We start from the raw sequence: 17,619 nt of genomic DNA on the forward strand, positions 1-17,619 counted from the left end.
ATCCAGCCCTCTGGGGAGGGGCTGACCAGAACTAGGCAGGGGGTTTCTAGCCAGGACAAGTCGGGTCCATTTTCAAGGGAGCTGAAATATTTGCAGGGGGTGCTCTGAGACCCACAGCCAATAAATAGGGAAGCGACATGCTTTTGAGCAGGGTCCATGTGGTTAGGGTTGATTTTGATGGGGCTGAGGGGCTTAGAGGTAGACCCCCTGCCCTGGTCAGGCCCCACTCCCTGGCTGGTGGGGGCGGGAGGCCTCTGGAGCTGCAGCTGGAGGGGCCGGGGCAATGTTGCATGGTGTGATTAACCTACTAACCCAGGGCTCAGCTGGGACGCTGTGGCGTGTGGCGAGGTGCCTGGCCTTCTGCCAACCAACTAACCCACTAACCAGGCCCGAGCATGCCCTACTAACCACCCCCCCGCAGCCAGATCCTACTAACCATGCAGCTCATGGGCCTTTCAAGGGGCTGGGATATGGGGGCAGCCAAGGCTCCAGAAGGCTCTGCCTGTGGGCTGGGATCTTTGTGCAGACCCACGTTCCAGGACAGGGAATGCAAATAAGACTCACCAACTCTGCCACTTCCTGTTGGGTGACTTTGAGTAAGTCACCTCACTTCTCTCAACCTCAGTTTCCTCAGTGGTAGAATGTGAGTTCTGATACCTCACAGGTTGCAGTGAGGATTCCCGTGAATATAAGGATCTTGGCACATGGCAGATACTTTTTTAAAAAAATGTATGAGGGTGGAGGAAGGCCCCCCAAACCTGGTTGAACACGTCTACTGCCTAGGCCCTGGCCTCTCTGGGTGTTCTGCACACAGATCCTTCTGCCTGGGGCAAGACACTTGCTTTGAATCCCTGACTGTCACTTCCCCACATTCTTCCTCCGTCTCAGCTTTCTTTTCTGTAGGCAACTCTTTTGTTCGATTACTAACCCGTCTAACCCCGGGGTACCTCAACTGCACCCCGATCATCCCTTAACAAACTAACGGACCTGCGTGCGTTCTTCCTTTTCTCCTAGCGACTCCTGTGTGTGTCTGCTGAGGTGCCCTGTCCGCTGGTGCTGTGCTCTGACTTACTAACCCAGCCCCTACTAACCCTGTTTTCTCTTCTTACTAACCCCAGCCCTGCCGAGCTCTGGGCTCCCCCCGGGGGCTGGTCCCCCTCCTTTTGGCAAGCAGATGACTTGGGACTACTGGCCCTGTATACAGATGTCCCACTTTGCTGCCCCATATTGGCTGTTTGTAAGATCAGAGTCCACTGGGCCAGGTCTAAGGCAGGGGATGGCCCTATTAACAAGACTCAGAGGAGGAGGAGGTGGTCCTGTGGATGGGGGAGGCTGCACTCTGAGTATGACATCTCTCCTCTGTGCAGAAGTCTGGTTGCCACTGGGAGTAGGTGGGACCAGGGAAACCTCTGGGACGTGAGTGTGGAGGCCTGTGGGTCTAGACACTAGACTGTGGAGCTTTGAGCTTTTGTGTCCTTCTCTGGAAGGAAGCTCGGGAAGAATCTTCTCCATTGTTAAGTGACAAGGATAGAAGCTGTCCTGCACAGGAAGAGGGGGGCGTGTCCCACGAGGAAGGCAGGAGGGGGCGTGCCCGTCACCGGAAATTAGCAGAGGGGCGTGTCCCACACCGGAATTCAGAAAGCGGAGCCTTTCTTACACCTGAAGTCAATGAAGCGGGTCTTCCCCACGCTAGAAACCACTGAGTGGAGTATTTAGTACACAGGAAGTAGGTCAGAGGAACATTTCCCATGTTTGAAAGCCGAGAAGAGGGACATTTCTGACACCGGAAGTCAGTGAGAGGGCTCTTTACCACACAGGAAGTCAGCTAGAGAGGCCTCTTCCATCTCTGGAGCTGAGAGAGGCGGGTTTCCCCCACCGGAAGTAGACGTGGGGCCGTGACCGGAAGTCATTGGGAAAGATCCATTCCACGCACGGAAGGTAGAGGGCGTTAGTTGTCCTGTTGAAAAGGAGGGTTGGGAAGGGGAAGCAACTTTACCCCGGGCTCGGAGTTTGCAGGAGAGAGAAGTGGGGAGCAAGAAATGAACTTCTGGGGCTCACAGGGTTCCCGCAGCTGCTCAGGCCTGCCAGGAATGCATCCCTGGCTTTCTGTTCCCACCCACGTCCCTGCCTCAGCCAGCCTCCCCCAGAGCCCGCCAGCCGCTAAGCCAGGGCCACACCTGGGGGTGATTTCATGCCTCACCTCCAGTAGGCACCTTGGTTTCTTTGGGTTAATCTCTGGCTCCCTTGCACTAACTCTTGCTGTCACCCAGCTAATCCCTGCCTCACCCTGACTGCCCCAGGGGCTGACCACTAACAACCAACCTGGTGTGTCTGAGGGCTCCAGGCTCCTGGCCTGGCCCTGACCGGCTCTTAATTAACCTTTCCTTCACCTTTACTAACTCCTGCCTTCCTGGTCTGTTCCTTTCAGCAGAAACTAATGGCTTGTGGATTTCTTTCTGACTAACAACAGGTCTAACATTCCTTGTTACTGTTAATTAACAGCTTGGATGTCGGCATGGCTGGAAAGGGGCTAACACCGGTTTGAACTTGACTAGCACAGGGAAAAGTGTAGATAATTTTAAACGTGGTGGCTGCTCTGAGTCGGAGCAATCAGAAGTCGGTAAAGATGGTAGTTTTCTAAGGGAGGTGCCAGGGCTCAAGTGTGGACCAGGCCTGATGGAGCAAATGGTACCCACCAAGTTGGAGTCAGAAGTATAGCCAGTCTTGCAAGGTTTTGGCCATTGGACGTGTCTTTACTCCTCGTGATCTGCATTTGGTTTCAGTTCTTTAAACAATATAGCCTTATAGCTCCAATAGTTTGCACAAGTAGATGCAGCTCTTATAAACCTTAAAATACCTGTCTGGTGTCTACAAAGCACATGCCATTTTGTATAGAGTCTCCCGTCCCCAGGCCAGGGCCTAGAGTCTTCGTTTGGGGACGTTGTGTTTTGGAAACTCTAGGACATAAAGCGTTAGATCAGAGTATTCAGAAGGGTTATAATTCCATCAGTCGTTTACATGTTAGTAGTATAAACTGTCTGAGCTTCCTCTTCTAACTTTTAGCTCTTTTAGCATAAACTCTTCTGTGCAATTTAGCTGCACCGAGGAAACGGGAGTTTTTCTGGAAGGGACTTTTGATCTCTTTAGACTGAGGGAACGTCCTTTGGGAGTAGAAGGGCAGGGAGCATAAGCCAGGGATTCCAGGTGCAGGTAAGAGGTGGCACTAGGTCAAGGTTTTGCTGGCTCAGTCTGGAAGTCAGAGTCTGTGGGAGAAGACAGCTCAAGGCAGGGCCTGGAGGATTGGATCAATTTAGGGATAGGTCAAAGGCTGGCTTGGAGGCCTTACAGGCAGGTTGCTTGGGTCATTGAATCCTAGTCCCGTGCTGAGGGCCCTTTTCTCTAGTAACTGTGGACTCAGAGCTTACCGATTGTAGTTGGCAGTAAGGGCTGAAGGATGATCCAGAGGCTTGAGCTGCAGAGGGCACAAGAGAGAAAAGATGTCTTAGGAAGAGCTCTGAGAAGATGCCTTGGCTGCTGGCAGGGACCTTGGATGGGGTAGAGTCTACACCCAGGAAGTGCCTGCCTGCCACCCTCTAGTGGCTGCCTTACCCCATTTCACTCAAAGCAGGAAGCTCAGAAACACCTCCTATTCCTGAAACTCCTCTTTGTTTAACTGCAAAGATTTGATGCTGCTAAGGACCTACTATGTGTCAGGCACTGCTCTGGGCGCTGGGACCTGCACCTGGGCTTTTTCATCATTGTGCTTTTAGATCCTAGTGGGAGAGTTGGTGAAGTAGATAGTGATTCAGTGAGATGGTGTTATGATGGGTCAGGGGACTTGGGAACACGCAGGAGACAGACAACATTGATGTGCACCTACTCTGTGCCAGTCATGTGCCAGGCATTGGGGATGTAGTGGTAGTTAAACACCATTTGGTCTTTAGGAGCTTTAATTCTAGTGTGTTGGGTGCGTACAGGGGGGTGGAATGGGGACAGAGAGACACCTAATCCACCCTGGGGTGGCTTTCTGGAGAGGCCTCTAAGCTGAGCTCTGGCTGGGTAGAGTGTGGGTGGGGTTGAGTTCCAGGCAGTGAGAGTGGTGGACACCAGTTTCTGGGGATCAGAGAGGATACAAAGAGGTTCTGGAAGGTTCATGTGGAATGTAGCAGGAGATAGGGGAAATGTGCATGGTTCCGGGTCTGGTTGCCAAGGAGTTTAGATTTTAACCTTAGGCCTTGGGGAGCCATGGATATGATCTGAGAAAGGGAGATAGTGGATTTGAGTTTTAGGCTGGCCATTTGGCTTTTCCAGCCCAGGTGGAACTCAGAAGAGTTTGCAATGGGGTCTGGCCACATTTTAGCAGAACTGGCCACAACTGAGCAGGACTTTCTGAAACTAGGAAGACCCTTTGGTCCACCTTTTGATGAACAGAATCTGTACATGCCTACCCCGTTGGAGGTAGCTCTGCACTGACTGGAAAGTAAAGGGGACCAAGGCGACAGTAAAGGCTCGGAAGGGGAGCAATCTTGAAAACATGTCATCCCATGGTGGTGGGAAGCCCCTGGAGAAAAGACCAGGGGAAACACAGTCATAGGCTGCAAGTCCACAAGAGAATTCCGCTGGGGAGGGAGCCCATTTGTCATGCATGACTGCAAGGGGGGAGATACAAGTGTGGAGTAAGCTTGCAAGAGGCTGATCCTGGTCCCAGAGAGGGAAAAATATGCTTTGGTGGGTAATGAACCTTTTGTTCCCAGAGGCAGAAAGATTGGGACTAGGCCAACGTAGAGATTGGCGATGGTTGTGAGATTCAAGGAGGGTGTGTGCGCGTGCGTGCATGTGTGTGTGCATCTTGACAATATTAGAGGAGGCTGAGCCCAAGCAGGCACATTCTCTTCAACCCCTCCCTCATTCAGTCTGCTCTTGAGTCTACTGAACATCAGGCTTGCTATGAGCAGGATCTTAGAGCTGAGGAATTGGCCTCCAAATCTGAACAGATGTCGTAATCCTTTCTTAATAGGTTGTGCTGTGGACCCAATGTGAGGGCTATGCTGGCGTACATGGTGACATATTGAGCTGGGGGATGCTCTCAGGGTGGGGGACTGCTTCCATCCCAACAAAGGCTCTCTTGAGAGTCTATCCAGGGACCCATTGTTTTACTTTAACAGACCAGAAAAGATGTTTGTTTTCCATGTCATTACTTCCAGGGGATGCTGAATGTGAGGGCAGAAGTTTCTCTGTAGATTAAAAATCAGATTTTTACTTGGATTCAGCAAAGGAGTGTCACCTGGATTTTTGTTTTCACCCATGAATGTGGCTGCTTCTGTGTAAAATACCATAAAATACCATTTTGTTATTAAAACTCAATTCACACTGGAAACATGACTGTAGCGTATGAAGCAGAAGGGACGTGCTGTTTAGGGGAGAGGGGCAGTCAGTCGTGTTTTCAAGGAGCAGGGGTGGGCTCTCTCAGGGAGTCAGCCTTTCCTCAAGAGTGACCCTGGAAGTCAATATAATGGGGTATTTTATTTTTTAATTTTGGTGAAATAATCACAACATAAAACTTAACCACCATAATAATTTTTAAGTGAACATCTTAGTGGTATTAAGTACATTCACATTGTTGTGCAACCGTTATCACCATTGGTACTTATTTTTCTTTTCTTTTGTTTAGAGATGAGATCTTATTATGTTGCCCAGGCTGGCTTTGATCTCCTGGTCTCAAGCAATCTTCTTGCTTCAGCCTCTTGAGTAGCTGGGACTGCAGGCTTGCACCACCATGCCTGGTGGCATTTTTAAAAAATAACCCTTCTTTGTGCCTAGGGCAGTGCTCTGAGAAATCCAGGTTTTCATTGCTAGGGATCTTATATTTCACTGGGGAGGCAAAGAGTTCCTTGGTGACAGAGAAAAAGATAGAGTTTAGTGTGTGGTCAAGAAGGACTGGCAAATATAAGCCACACACATTGCTGCTCTTCCCTTCAGTATCCTTGACAGACATTGCAAGTTGATTGCCTATCTCTCTTTGGGAACTTGGGTGCATTTTCAGGCTCTTTCTCAGAATAGTGTTCTGGGCAGCCAGGTTTTAAAAGAACTTTGGAGTCAGTCTTAGGATTGAGACTACTGATAAACATCGGTTTGGATCCCAGCTTTGCCACACACCTGTTGTGAGATCTTGGGGATGATTCTCCTCCCCTGAGCCTCCATCTGCTCTGTAGAATGGGGAGACCACTCCCACCTCATAGGGCCATTGTGAAGGTTCCCAAGGGTTCTTGCAGAGCTGAGACAGGGCTTGATGCCCTGCAAGTGTTCCCTGAAACCTCATTCTGTGTTATCACCAGATGATGGCATTGGGGGCCAGAGGTGCACTGTTGGAAAGGAGGTCAGGGGGAGGTGAGGTGAGGGTGGGGGCAGTAAGGGATGGCTTTCTGGAAGAATCGAAACTTGAGGAGAGCCTTGAAGGATAGGGAATAGTCAATCAATTAGGAGAAAATAGCGATGGTGGTGCAGGGCATTTTGGAGTGGCTCCTCCAAGGTTCACTGGACTGGTTCGGTAGGAGATGAGGATATTGATAGGATATTGGGGCGGGGCAGGGTGGACACTCCAGAGGAGGTTACAGACTGAGCTAAGAAGTGGAGGCTGGTCTGTGCAGCAGTATTCAAGGCATGGTAAGAAGCGTTGGGAATCTCCCATGGTTGGCAGAACTTGTGAGCCCCCCTGCCCTCAAAAGACTACAAGACCCCTAACAAGAAGAGAGCTTCCTCCCAGTCCTCCTTTCTCTTCCTCCTCTCCCTCCCTCTGTTCACCCAGCAGCTGTTTACTGAGTCCTTCTTGTACAGTGGGCACTGCCCTAGCCTCTGGGATGCCTGATTGCTGGCCTTTCTCTTACCGTTGCACCTATTTGTTCTCTCCTGGGTACCTACCTTTGCACTGGCTGTTCCCGTCACCTGGAATGTATGTCCCTCTGCTTTTCACATGGCGGACTTTTTGGTGGCTCTCAGCTGAACATCATTTGTGCATAGAGGCCTCCCCTGACCACCCTGTCCACAGCACTGTATCACTGCAGTTCTCGACATTTTGACTTCAGGCTCCTTTACATTCTTGCCATATGACACAGTGCTAGCTGATCGCCTACCTATCTTTGGGAACTTGGGTGCATTTTCAGTCTTTTTCTCAGAGAAGTGTTCTGGGCAGCCAGGGCCAGTTGCAGGTGTTTTTTAAAAAGGCATTGTGGATACAGACCACTCGCAAGCCTCAACTGGCCCTTGTTTCATTCATTCAGCAAATTGTTTGTTTGTTTGTTTTTTTGAGATGGAGTCTGACTCTGTCGCCCAGGCTGGAGTGCAGTGGCGCCATCTCAGCTCACTGCAAGCTCCGCCTCCCGGGTTCACGCCATTCTCCTGCCTCAGGCTCCTGAGTAGCTGGGACTACAGGCGCCCGCCACCACTACTGGCTAATTTTTTGTATTTTTTAGTAGAGACGGGGTTTCACCGTGTTAGCCAGGATGGTCTCGATCTCCTGACCTCGTGATCCGCCCGCCTCGGCCTCCCAAAGTGCTGGGATTACAGGCGTGAGCCACCGCGCCCGGCCTCAAAATGTTGTTGAGTCCTACTGTGTGCCAAATACAATGCTGGGTGCCCAGGGCACAGCAGACAGGCATCACCCCTGCAGAGTGCACAGCCCAGGAGAGGCAGTGAGTGAAAACTAGATTTGGATCGGGGACAGGAACAGGAGAAGGAAACTATTGTAGGGAGACTCTGCCATGTTGTAAATTAAAACAGAGACGTTTTAAAAAGACTTGTTTATTAATTCATGGAAAAATCACAATAACAATAATAAACCCATTGCATATTAACAAAAATAACACATGCTTTATTACGAATAACCGTATTTTCCAAAACAAAATAAATTTAGTGAGAAGACAGCATTATTTTACTTTCTTTGGGTAAATCTCTTTAATGTCTGGCTTAATAGAAGACAGATTGTGTTGCATTCTGATATCTGCTTCTGCATTCAGTCTGTTGCATATCAATGTCGTGTAGCTCCAGGAAGGGAGTCCAGTCGGCTTTGTAGGTGCTCCGTGGCCCAAGCTGTAGTTCATAAGAGTGACCAGGAGATGGCGGTGTTGCACCAAACCCCCGCTGCTGCTTCTTCGAAACTCAGTTCCTCTCAGGGCATTTGGGGCTGGATGCTCTACGGGATACTCTGGAAATCACAGAGTTTTAGGGCATTGAGTAGGACTTGGCATGGGTGGGACAAGGATAGGGACTGGAGAAAATGCAGCTGAGGACAGAAACTCTGGAAAAGCACCCTTCATTTTTGCCGAGGGCTCCTTTTCTTCTTTTCTTTCCCTCCCTCCCTCCTCCTTTCCTGCTTTTCTTTTCTTTCCTTTTTTTTTTTTTTTCTCGGAGTCTCACTCTGTCGCCAGGCTAGAGTGCAGTGGCGCGATCTTGGCTTACTGCAGCTTCTGCCTCCTGGGTTCAAGCGATTCTCTTGCCTCAGCCTCCTGAGTAGCAGGGGTTACAGGCACCTGCCACCGCACCTGGCTATATATTTTTAGTAGAGACAGGGTTTCACCATCTTGGTCAGGATGGTCTTGAACTCCTGACCTTGTGATCCACCCACCTAGGCCTCCCAAAGTGCTGGGAGTGAGCCACCATGCCCGACCGAGGGCTCATTTTCTTAACAGAGGCCAAACCAAGTGACTTCCCCTCTCTAAGCCTCAGCTTACTCCTCCACAAAATGGGCAAATTACGACTTTGGCTTCCATTCCACCCTGCCACTCTCGGCAAGGGTCACTATTTTGATAACACTGGCATTTTCAGCAATGCAGGATCCCTCAGCCATCTCCCCCTGAGGCCTAGAGTATTCCAAGAACTCGCTGGTGCTGTGAGCTCTTCCTGCAGGCAAAACCGTTCCTTCTCTCTCCACCTCCAAACACACCTTCATTCACCGGGATTGACTTAATGTGGCTGGTACTGTTTTCTGCGTGCTTGCTTCATGCAGGCTCTGTGCTGAATGGTTTGGACACATTGATGCTTGAAGTGCTCAGAAATAGTTTGCGAGTTTCATTACCACCCTCGCTTCATAGGAGGAGACACTGAAGCTAAGAGGGGTGAAGAAACTCACCCAAAGACACACTGTTGGAGGATGGACAAACCTGGATTCGAGGTGGTCCCCACACCCATGGGGCTGCATCACCCCAAAGTGCTGACTCCATCTTGTCGGATCAAACCCAGTTACTCTCTTTGTGTGCTGGTTTCTCTCTCCTGTCACTCCTTCTCCCTACAGGGTGTTCATTGCCCTCGGGGATCGGAGCACAGTTTGTGATTTCGTATTTATTTGCTCATTTATTGCTCCCCTGACTGTGAGCACCACAAGGGCAGGGGCGATGCCTGCCTGCTTCACAGCTGTACCCTGGGTACCCAGTACTGCACTTGGCACAAAGTCGGGAGTCTACAACATTTTATTGAATGAATGAAACAAGAGCCAGTTGGGCTTTTCTAGTGGGTGGTGTCCAGGCAAATTAGAGAGTAGCCAGATCCACTCCTCACTGGTTATGTGACTTAGGGCTGATGACTTCCCCTGTTTGAGCCTCAGTTTCTCCATCTGTAAAATGGGAATAACTGTGTCCCCTTCTTTTTCTTTTTTTCTTTTTTGAGCTGGAGTTTCACTCTCTTGTCCAGGCTGGGGTGCAATGGCATGATCTTGGCTTACCACAACCTCCGTCTCCTGGTTTCAAGCGATTCTCCTGCCTCAGCTTCCCGAGTAGCTGGGATTACAGGCATGTGCCACCATGCCCAGCTAATTTTGTATTTTTAGTAGAGATAGGGTTTCTCCATGTTGGTCAGGCTGGTCTTGAACTCCCAACCTCAGGTGATCCCCCCACCTCGTCCTCCCAAAGTGCTGGGATTACAGGTGTGAGCCACCACGGGTGGCCCAACTATGTCCCTTTCAATGAAGCTACCAGGATTTGACAAGAGAGCATATGCAAAGTGTCCACATGTAATGGGCTCTCAATTCCTATTTCACGTGTTGAAGGTTTGGCCTTGGGCGGGTATGACCACCAACAGGGTCGGGGGAAGGCAGAGTGGCCTGAGGGTTAGACGGGGGAGCAACCGGACCAAGTCATGGAACAAGCTGGCCAGCAGCTCTGGCCTCTTTATACTCTGAGCCTGCCTGGGGTGAGCACCCAAGAAGCCACAGTCATAGTGGCCCAGTCCCTACAGTCATCTCTTGCCTGGCCCATGGCCTATACACAGATCCTCCCCTGCAAAGCACCCACAACAGGGACAGAGCCATGTAGCCAGGGGGACGGAGACCCCTGTGGGGAGCTGGTGCTGTTCTGCCTGAAACACTAGCGGTTTCCTAATCTTTACTCAAGAGGCCTCTCCTGAGTGAAGGAGGCTTCCTCTCAGAGGAAAGCTCTGGAATGTAAGGAATGTGCCAGAGCCTCCAGCCCAGGCCCCAGGAAAGAGAACGTCTTGGAGGCACAGGGCTGAGGGGGCATTTTCCCAGCCATCTCAGGGACGCCAGGCCACCTGGGAGCTCATACCAGACATCACCTTCTGGCACTGGGGTCAGGCCTCAACCGCCTTGACGCGTTCCCAGGTTCTCAGGCTGGAGTGATGGAGGCCCCGTGGACTCTCATGGTCTTTGATTTCAGCCTCTCGCCCAGCACCTGTACCCTTGGATCCAGGACCAGACCCTGTGCCGGGCACTGAAGTACAGAGAAAAATGAAGCTGGCTCTTGTTTGAGCCAACTGGAGGTGGTACAGATCCAGTGTCAAGTCTGGACTCCCATACTGTGTCACCTTGGACTAGTCACGTCAGTTGTCTGAGCCTCTGTATCACCCCTTTCACAAGGGTGAAAGGATCCCCATGTTCCCAGTGCCATAAACAGAAATTATTATTGTTACAAAAATGGCTAACAATATCTCCCATCCCACACACGCCTCTTATAATGTGACTTTGACTGTTCTCCCCTTGAATCTGGGTGGGTTTGTGACTTTGGTGGAAGCGATGCTAAGTGACTTCCAAAGTGACTAAGTGACTTCCAAAGCTAGCTCATAAAATGAGGGAGGAGAGTACTCACTCTTGGAACCCATCCGCCATGGTGTGAGGAAACCCAACCAGCTTGAAGAGGCTCACATGGAGAGGAACCAAGACTCTCACCCATGGCCTTGGCTGAGCTCCTGGCAATCCTATGGGGGAATCATTTTGAAGGTGGGTCATCCAGCTCTAGTTGAGTCACTGCACTGGATACTGCATGGAGCAGAGACAAACTGTCCGTACCAAGCCATGCTCCATTTGCAGGTTCCTGAGCAAAATGATGGCAGTTTTAAGCCTCTAGGTCTTGGAGAGGTTCATTATGCAGCAATAAACAAGGATACAGTTTCTTTGAAGAAACAACTTTGCTTCTGTCTCAGCTGAACTCAGGATCTTTTTTCCCCAAATCCTAGTCCCTTCCAGCATTTTCCATCTCAGGAAAGAGCCCCACTCTCTCTGGTTGCTTGAAAAAGAAACCTGACCGTCATCTTTCTTTCCTTCCTCAATCTGTGTCACAGTCATTGTCCAAGTCCTGTCATCTTACCTCCTAAATCTCTCTCTCTTTCTTTCTTTTTTTACTTTTGAGACGGGAGTTTCACTCTGTCGCCCAGGCACTCACCGCTGGAGTGCGGTGGCGCCATCTTGGCTCACTGCAATCTCCGCCCCCCAGGTTCAACCGATTCTCCTGCCTCCCACCACCATTTTTAGCCAGGCTAAAAATTAGCCTGGCTAATTTTTGTGTTTTTAGTAGAGACGGGGTTTCACCATGTTGGCTGGGCTTGTCTCGAACTCCTGACCTCAAGTGATCTGCCTGCCTCAGCCTCCTAAAGTGCTGAGATTACGGGCGTGAGCCACCACGTCTGGCCCTAAATATCTCTTCTCACTTTATTCTATCCCCCTGACGTTGCCCTAGTCCAAACCACCAGCCTTCTGTTCTGGACAGCTGTGGCAACTTTCTCACTAGCCTCGCAGTTTCATAGGGAGAACGGGAATCTTGATATACGAATGATGTACAGAATAAGATAAATCATCGGGGTTCAGTTTCATCCACCTCCAGTGCTGTGTCTCTGAGCCCTTCATTTGTCTTTCCCTGGAGTGTTCCCTGTTTTCCCCACATGAGGCCAGGAGAAGAACCCTGTGGTCACTACATCCTGTCTATGCATAACACCCTCCTTGACTAAGCCTGAGTGAGTTTGCTCCCTGCTTTGGTCTCTGGGCAAGTGGTCCTGTTTGTTAATTATTTTCCCCCATCTAGACTTTAGATTTGGATTCAGTAGTAGATCAGACATGCATAGGCCACTGTCCATGTGCCAGGCACTGTGCTAGGCACCTAGAATAGTGAGAAGAAACTAAATATCTCTTCTCATGGAATTCTCAGTCCAGTGGGGGAGACAGACATTCAACATGGAAACAAGAACGTTAAATCCTTTCTGCCACTGTTTATTGCTATGAAAAGAAGTACGGCGGGACAGTGGGACAGGGTGGCCCAGGTGGAGTGGAGGATGGGCAAGATCAGGTGGTGGTCAAGGAGGGCCTCTCAGAGGAGGTGGCATTTGAACTGTTAAGATGGAGTCAGCCATGTGACATTAGGAGAAAGTGTCAGCAGGGGGAACAGCAGGGGCAAAGGCACTGAGGTGGGGATGAGCTTGCCATGCTGAAGGGACAGAGGTGAGGCCAGAGCACAAGAGGCTGGTGGGATGTAATGTTGAAGGGGCAAGCCGGGGTTGGATAATCCCGAGCCGCAATAAGGAATCTGTTTTGACTTTAAGCATATTTGGAAGCCATCGGAGGGTTTTGTACTGCAGAGTGACACCTCTGATTTATGCTGTAAACACTGGCTTCCAGCTGCTGGGTGCAGAATAGATTGGAGGGGGACGGGGGAGCAGGGAGCCTGGGGCAGAGGCTGTGGAGGAGTCCAGGTGAGAATTGCATTTATCAAAGACACCATCCACACAGGTGGTGTGGGGCTGAGGCTCCTCTGTCTCCACTGTGGCCCTGCTACCCTGTGCCCATGACTTCCGGACACTTCTGTCTGTTATTCGTTAAAAGGCAGTCCTTCCTTAATTCTGAAGTGAGGATCTACCTTCACAGACTCACTTCAGCATCCTGAAAGTCTTTCAGAAGCCCAGCCTGACTGCCTGAGTGAGGCCTTCCCAGCACTGTGTTAAAAACTGGGATTGAACCATTGGTTCAGACCCTCCAATCCTAACTGTGCCCTAGCTACCCCACAACTCCATCCTTTTCAGAAGGGCTGTCCCCACAAATAAGGTGGCAGCAACACCGTAGTGTGTTGACATTGGACTTGTGTTCTTCCCTAGATGTACCAGGGCTGAATGACCTATGGCAAGTCATTTTACCCGGTTTTCCCATCTCTGCCACCTTCACCACCTCTCCATATTGGTTCAACAAATGATGGCTCTCACCTGTCATCTCAGCACTTTGGGAGGTTGAGGTGGGAGGATCGCTTGAGGACGGGAGTTCAAGACCGGCCTGGGCAACACAGTGAGACCCTGTCTCTACAAAATAAAAAAATTAGCTAGGCATAGTGATGCACACCTGTGGTCCCAGCTACTCAGGAGGCTGAGGCAGGAAGATCGCTTGAGCCCAGGAGTTCGAGGCTGCAGTGAGCTATGATCATGCTACTGATTCCAACCCGGGTGAGTGAGTGAGACCCTGTCTCTTTAAAAAAAAATAACCAGTAAAGGGTTTGTGCATGGTGAAGTGCCACTTGGAATTGAGAAAGCAGCCAGGTTGCTAGTACCTTGAAAGAGAGAGACAGGCACCCCTTCTCTCCCTGGTGGGGCAGAGAACACTGCTGTGCACACCATTAGTGCTCATTAGAAGTATCCTTTTATGAGGGCAAACTGTTCTTCCAGTTCACCTTGGATATTCCTGCTCAGCTTGAACCTCACCTGCTTTATGAAGACTTCCAGGTTCAGCTGACCTCACTTTCCTTGTGTCTGGCTGGACTCTGGATAAGCTTCAATCCAAACACCCAAGACACTGATTTGTAATTTTCTTTGTGTGGATCTTTCTTCCCGATCAGGCCAATGTGTCTCGAAATGAGGCCCCTCCAACCACATCACAGTTTTCAAGGTGGAACAGGTTAAAACTACAGACTCCTCTGAATCAGAATCTCAGTGTGGGTCCAGGAATCTGTGTCTTTGTTTGTTTGTTTTTGAGACAGGATCTCACTCTGTCATCCAGACTGGAGTGCAGTGGCACAATCATAGCTCACTGTAACCTTGAACTCCTGGGCACAAGGGATCTTCCTGCCTCAGCCTCTGAATAGCAGGTACTATAAGCACAGGCCAGCATTTCTGGCTATTTTTATTTTTTGTAGAGATGGGATCTTGCTATGTTGCCCAGGCTGGTCTTAAACTCCTGTTCTCAAGCCATCCTCCTGCCTTGGCCTCACAAAGTGCTGGGATTACAGGCATGACCATGATGTCTGGCTGAATCTGTGTTTCATCTGGCAAGTGATTCTTGGACTCACAGATATTTCAGAACCACTGCATTCCAGCGTGAGCTCCTAAGCAGAGGGATTGCATTGGATACAGCAACATATACCATGGTCCCCTGTGCAAATCTTACACTCAATAAATGTGTGTTGCTTGAATGAATGAGGTTTTAGGCAGGGATGTGGGGAAAATCACTTTATTCCTTCTAGAATCCCCCACACTTGCTGATGGTCCCCATGTTGGAGATGAGGTCTCACCACATTTTTCTGCCACTAGGAAACTTCTCCGGTAAGAATTCCCCTATGCCCCACTGTATAATCTTCTCATTAATACACAGTATTGTAAAAGTGATCTATAATTAGATGCTAACCGAGTTTGCCGTAAAATTGGGTGGGCGAGGTCAGCGAGGTAAGCTGGGAGCCAGCTGATTGTTATGATCAATCAATAACCTATTTATTTCCCAACATTTCTATTAACCTCTGCCAGCCAATCACAGTTTCAATTTGAAAGGCTGGGGTCTGCTTTGCTGACTGGAGAAGTCTGATTGAAAGCGGGCCCCTGATACGACCCCAAGGGCGAAATCCAATTAAAATCATTTTCACTGGTAGATTAATATTTTTAGCATGTTCTACATCCTGGGATTCATCATTCCTGGCAATAACTAATGTCTTGTGACACGAGCAGGTGGATTGGCACTGCCATCAATAATAATTGTGATTAATTAGCTCATCAGGTCCTAGGATGGCTTTGGGGTGGCAGTTGGTGCAGCTTCTGCGAACTTCTCCCATCAAACCCTGGTTATGTGGATGTCTCTGGGTCATACCCATGTAACGGCCTTTTCTGAGTAGGAATGGTGTTTATCTGTCTCTGAGTCTGAAACTCTCTTGGAACTACGAGTTCCTTGAGGGCAGGTATTATTTCTCATTGCTTTCAGCAAGTCACTTATTATTTGGCACATCCAGCTCCCCGTTTCTGAAGACTGTCCTTTACTTTCTCCATCCACATAGCTACAGTAGAAACCAGCATATTTGTGTAACATGGCCCCATTCCTGGCTGCGGTTGATTAAACTAGCAGTAGAGCCCATCTTAAGTCAAGCCAACGGCTCCGTTCTTGGATGTTGTTGATTGGACCGGGGTAAGGCCCAGCCCAAGCTGGGGCAATGAAAGCATCATGGCACCACTTGTGGACACTGTTGATTGGACAAGGGCTAGAGCCAATCTTAAGCCACACCAATGAAAACCTTATGGCTCCACCTCTGGATGTGGTTGATTGGATTCGGAGAAGGGCCCAACCCAAACTGGGCCAATGAAAGCCTCAGGGCCCCACCTGTGGACACTGTTGATTGGACAAGGGGTAGAGCCCATCTTAAGCCAAGCCAGTGAAAGCCTCTGGGCTCTACCCCAGATGTTGTTGATTGGACTAGGAGTAGGGCCCAACCCAAGTTGGGCCAATATAGATCTTCCTTAGGAATATGGAATTAGGTTTAAGGGAAAGGATCCTACTGGCCAGCTTGAGTATTTAGGGGACTTGATGGCCATTGTTTGTACTGTAAACAGGGAACTAGTTATGAATGAAAGTGGTGCTGAGAGAGGAGAAAGGATGAGGGACAGGGAAAGTACATCTTAGATTTCCTGGTGCATCTCAGTTCCTGTTTCCAGGTCCCTCCTGAAACCTGACTGCATTTTAGCTCCTTGACTCTCTGAGTTATCTCTGCATTTTTATAATAATTTTTCTTCCCCCCACCTCCCATGCTTGGGTTAATCTGAATGAGTCTGTTACTTTAAACCAAAAACATACCAATGAATTTAGAACCCAAGAGATGTCTAATGTCACACTGCAGGCCAATGAAAAACTATCCTCCTTCTGCTGACTCTCAGATGCAAAACCTTTTGGGGGAAGAAAGAAACAAGGAAAAAAAAATAACTCACATTTATTGAAGGCCTACTGTGTGTTAGGTGCTTTGCAATATCATGTATTTAATGTTTACCAGGCTGGGAGGTAGATTTTATTTTATTAGTTTACAGATGAGGAAACCGAGGCTCAGATAGGTTGGATAACTTGTCTAGAGAAGAATTGGGGATTGTATTTAATTATTTTGGCAAATTCCGTGATCGCTGAGCACCCCATGTTGTCTCTTAAAAAGAGGTGTGCTGCTTTGCTATAGATATCAGCATGAGGCTGTTGAAAGATAATGAGGTAGCCAGTGGGGACCATGGGAAGAAGACAACCATCAGATTGGTGGTCAGCCTCTTGAAGTCCTGTAGAAAACAGACAGAACCAAGAGCTGAGTCTTGACCAAGTCTCCCCCACCTTTAAAGACCATCTCCTTCTAGAACCCACTCATTGCTTTTGGATTGCTTCAGGACTCCCGGGACCCACCCAGACAGCCCCAGCTCCAGCTTCTGGAGACATCTCATTAGTGGGTTCTCTGTAGCCATTCCATCCTTAGGAAAACCCAGGGCAAAACCAGGTCTTCCAACAGAGGCTCTGCAATGGAGAAATCCCAGTGGACCAAGGTGCATGATCTGCTTTGAAGCGCTCAGGGATATTTGTCTTCTCACACTGGGCTAATGGTGAGGAAAGAGGCACCAGGCTCCACTTAATGTACACATCTGGATTGAACTGAGATTCCCCCAGCAGATTTTCCAGTGAGGAGTGGATTGCAACAGGGAAATAAATATAATTATTTATATGCATGCTGAAGAGTTTCAGCAGGTACCAACAGATATATTCAGGAGTCAGGAAACCTTGGGAAATTCCTATAGTCCCAAATTCTAATCTCTAGGTCAAGTTAGCTGGCCATCAAAAATCAGCCTGAGAGGTTTTTTTTTTTTTTTTTTTTTTTTTTTTTTTTTTTTGACAGAGTCTCGCTCTGTCGCCCAGGCTGGAGTGCAGTGGCGCTATCTTGGCGCGCTGCAACCTCCGCCTCCTGGGTTCCAGCGATTCTCCCAAGTAGCTGGGATTTCAGGCGTGTACCATCACGCCCAGCTAATTTTTTTTTGTATTTTTAATAGACACAGGGTTTCACCATGTTATCCAGGATGGTCTTGATCTCCTGATCTTGTGATCCGCTTGCCTCAGCCTCTCATAGTGCTGGGATTACAGATGTAAGC

The 17,619-nt window shown here is 49.3% G+C and overlaps 2 long non-coding RNA genes across 2 annotated transcripts in view; one reads left to right on the forward strand and one right to left on the reverse strand.

The window, feature by feature from the left end:
* The window catches only part of LOC105536079, a 5,222-nt gene extending 3,673 nt beyond the window's left edge, over positions 1-1,549 (reverse strand). The window contains exon 1 of the long non-coding RNA XR_001005538.1: positions 565-1,549. This is a non-coding gene — a long non-coding RNA (uncharacterized LOC105536079). The remainder of the gene's footprint in view (positions 1-564) is intronic.
* The window catches only part of LOC105536078, a 58,308-nt gene continuing 41,481 nt past the window's right edge, over positions 793-17,619 (forward strand). The window contains exon 1 of the long non-coding RNA XR_001005537.1: positions 793-1,881. This is a non-coding gene — a long non-coding RNA (uncharacterized LOC105536078). The remainder of the gene's footprint in view (positions 1,882-17,619) is intronic.

This window comes from Mandrillus leucophaeus, unplaced genomic scaffold (assembly GCF_000951045.1).
Source record: "Mandrillus leucophaeus isolate KB7577 unplaced genomic scaffold, Mleu.le_1.0 Scaffold154, whole genome shotgun sequence".
Classification (NCBI taxonomy): Eukaryota; Metazoa; Chordata; class Mammalia; order Primates; family Cercopithecidae; genus Mandrillus; species Mandrillus leucophaeus.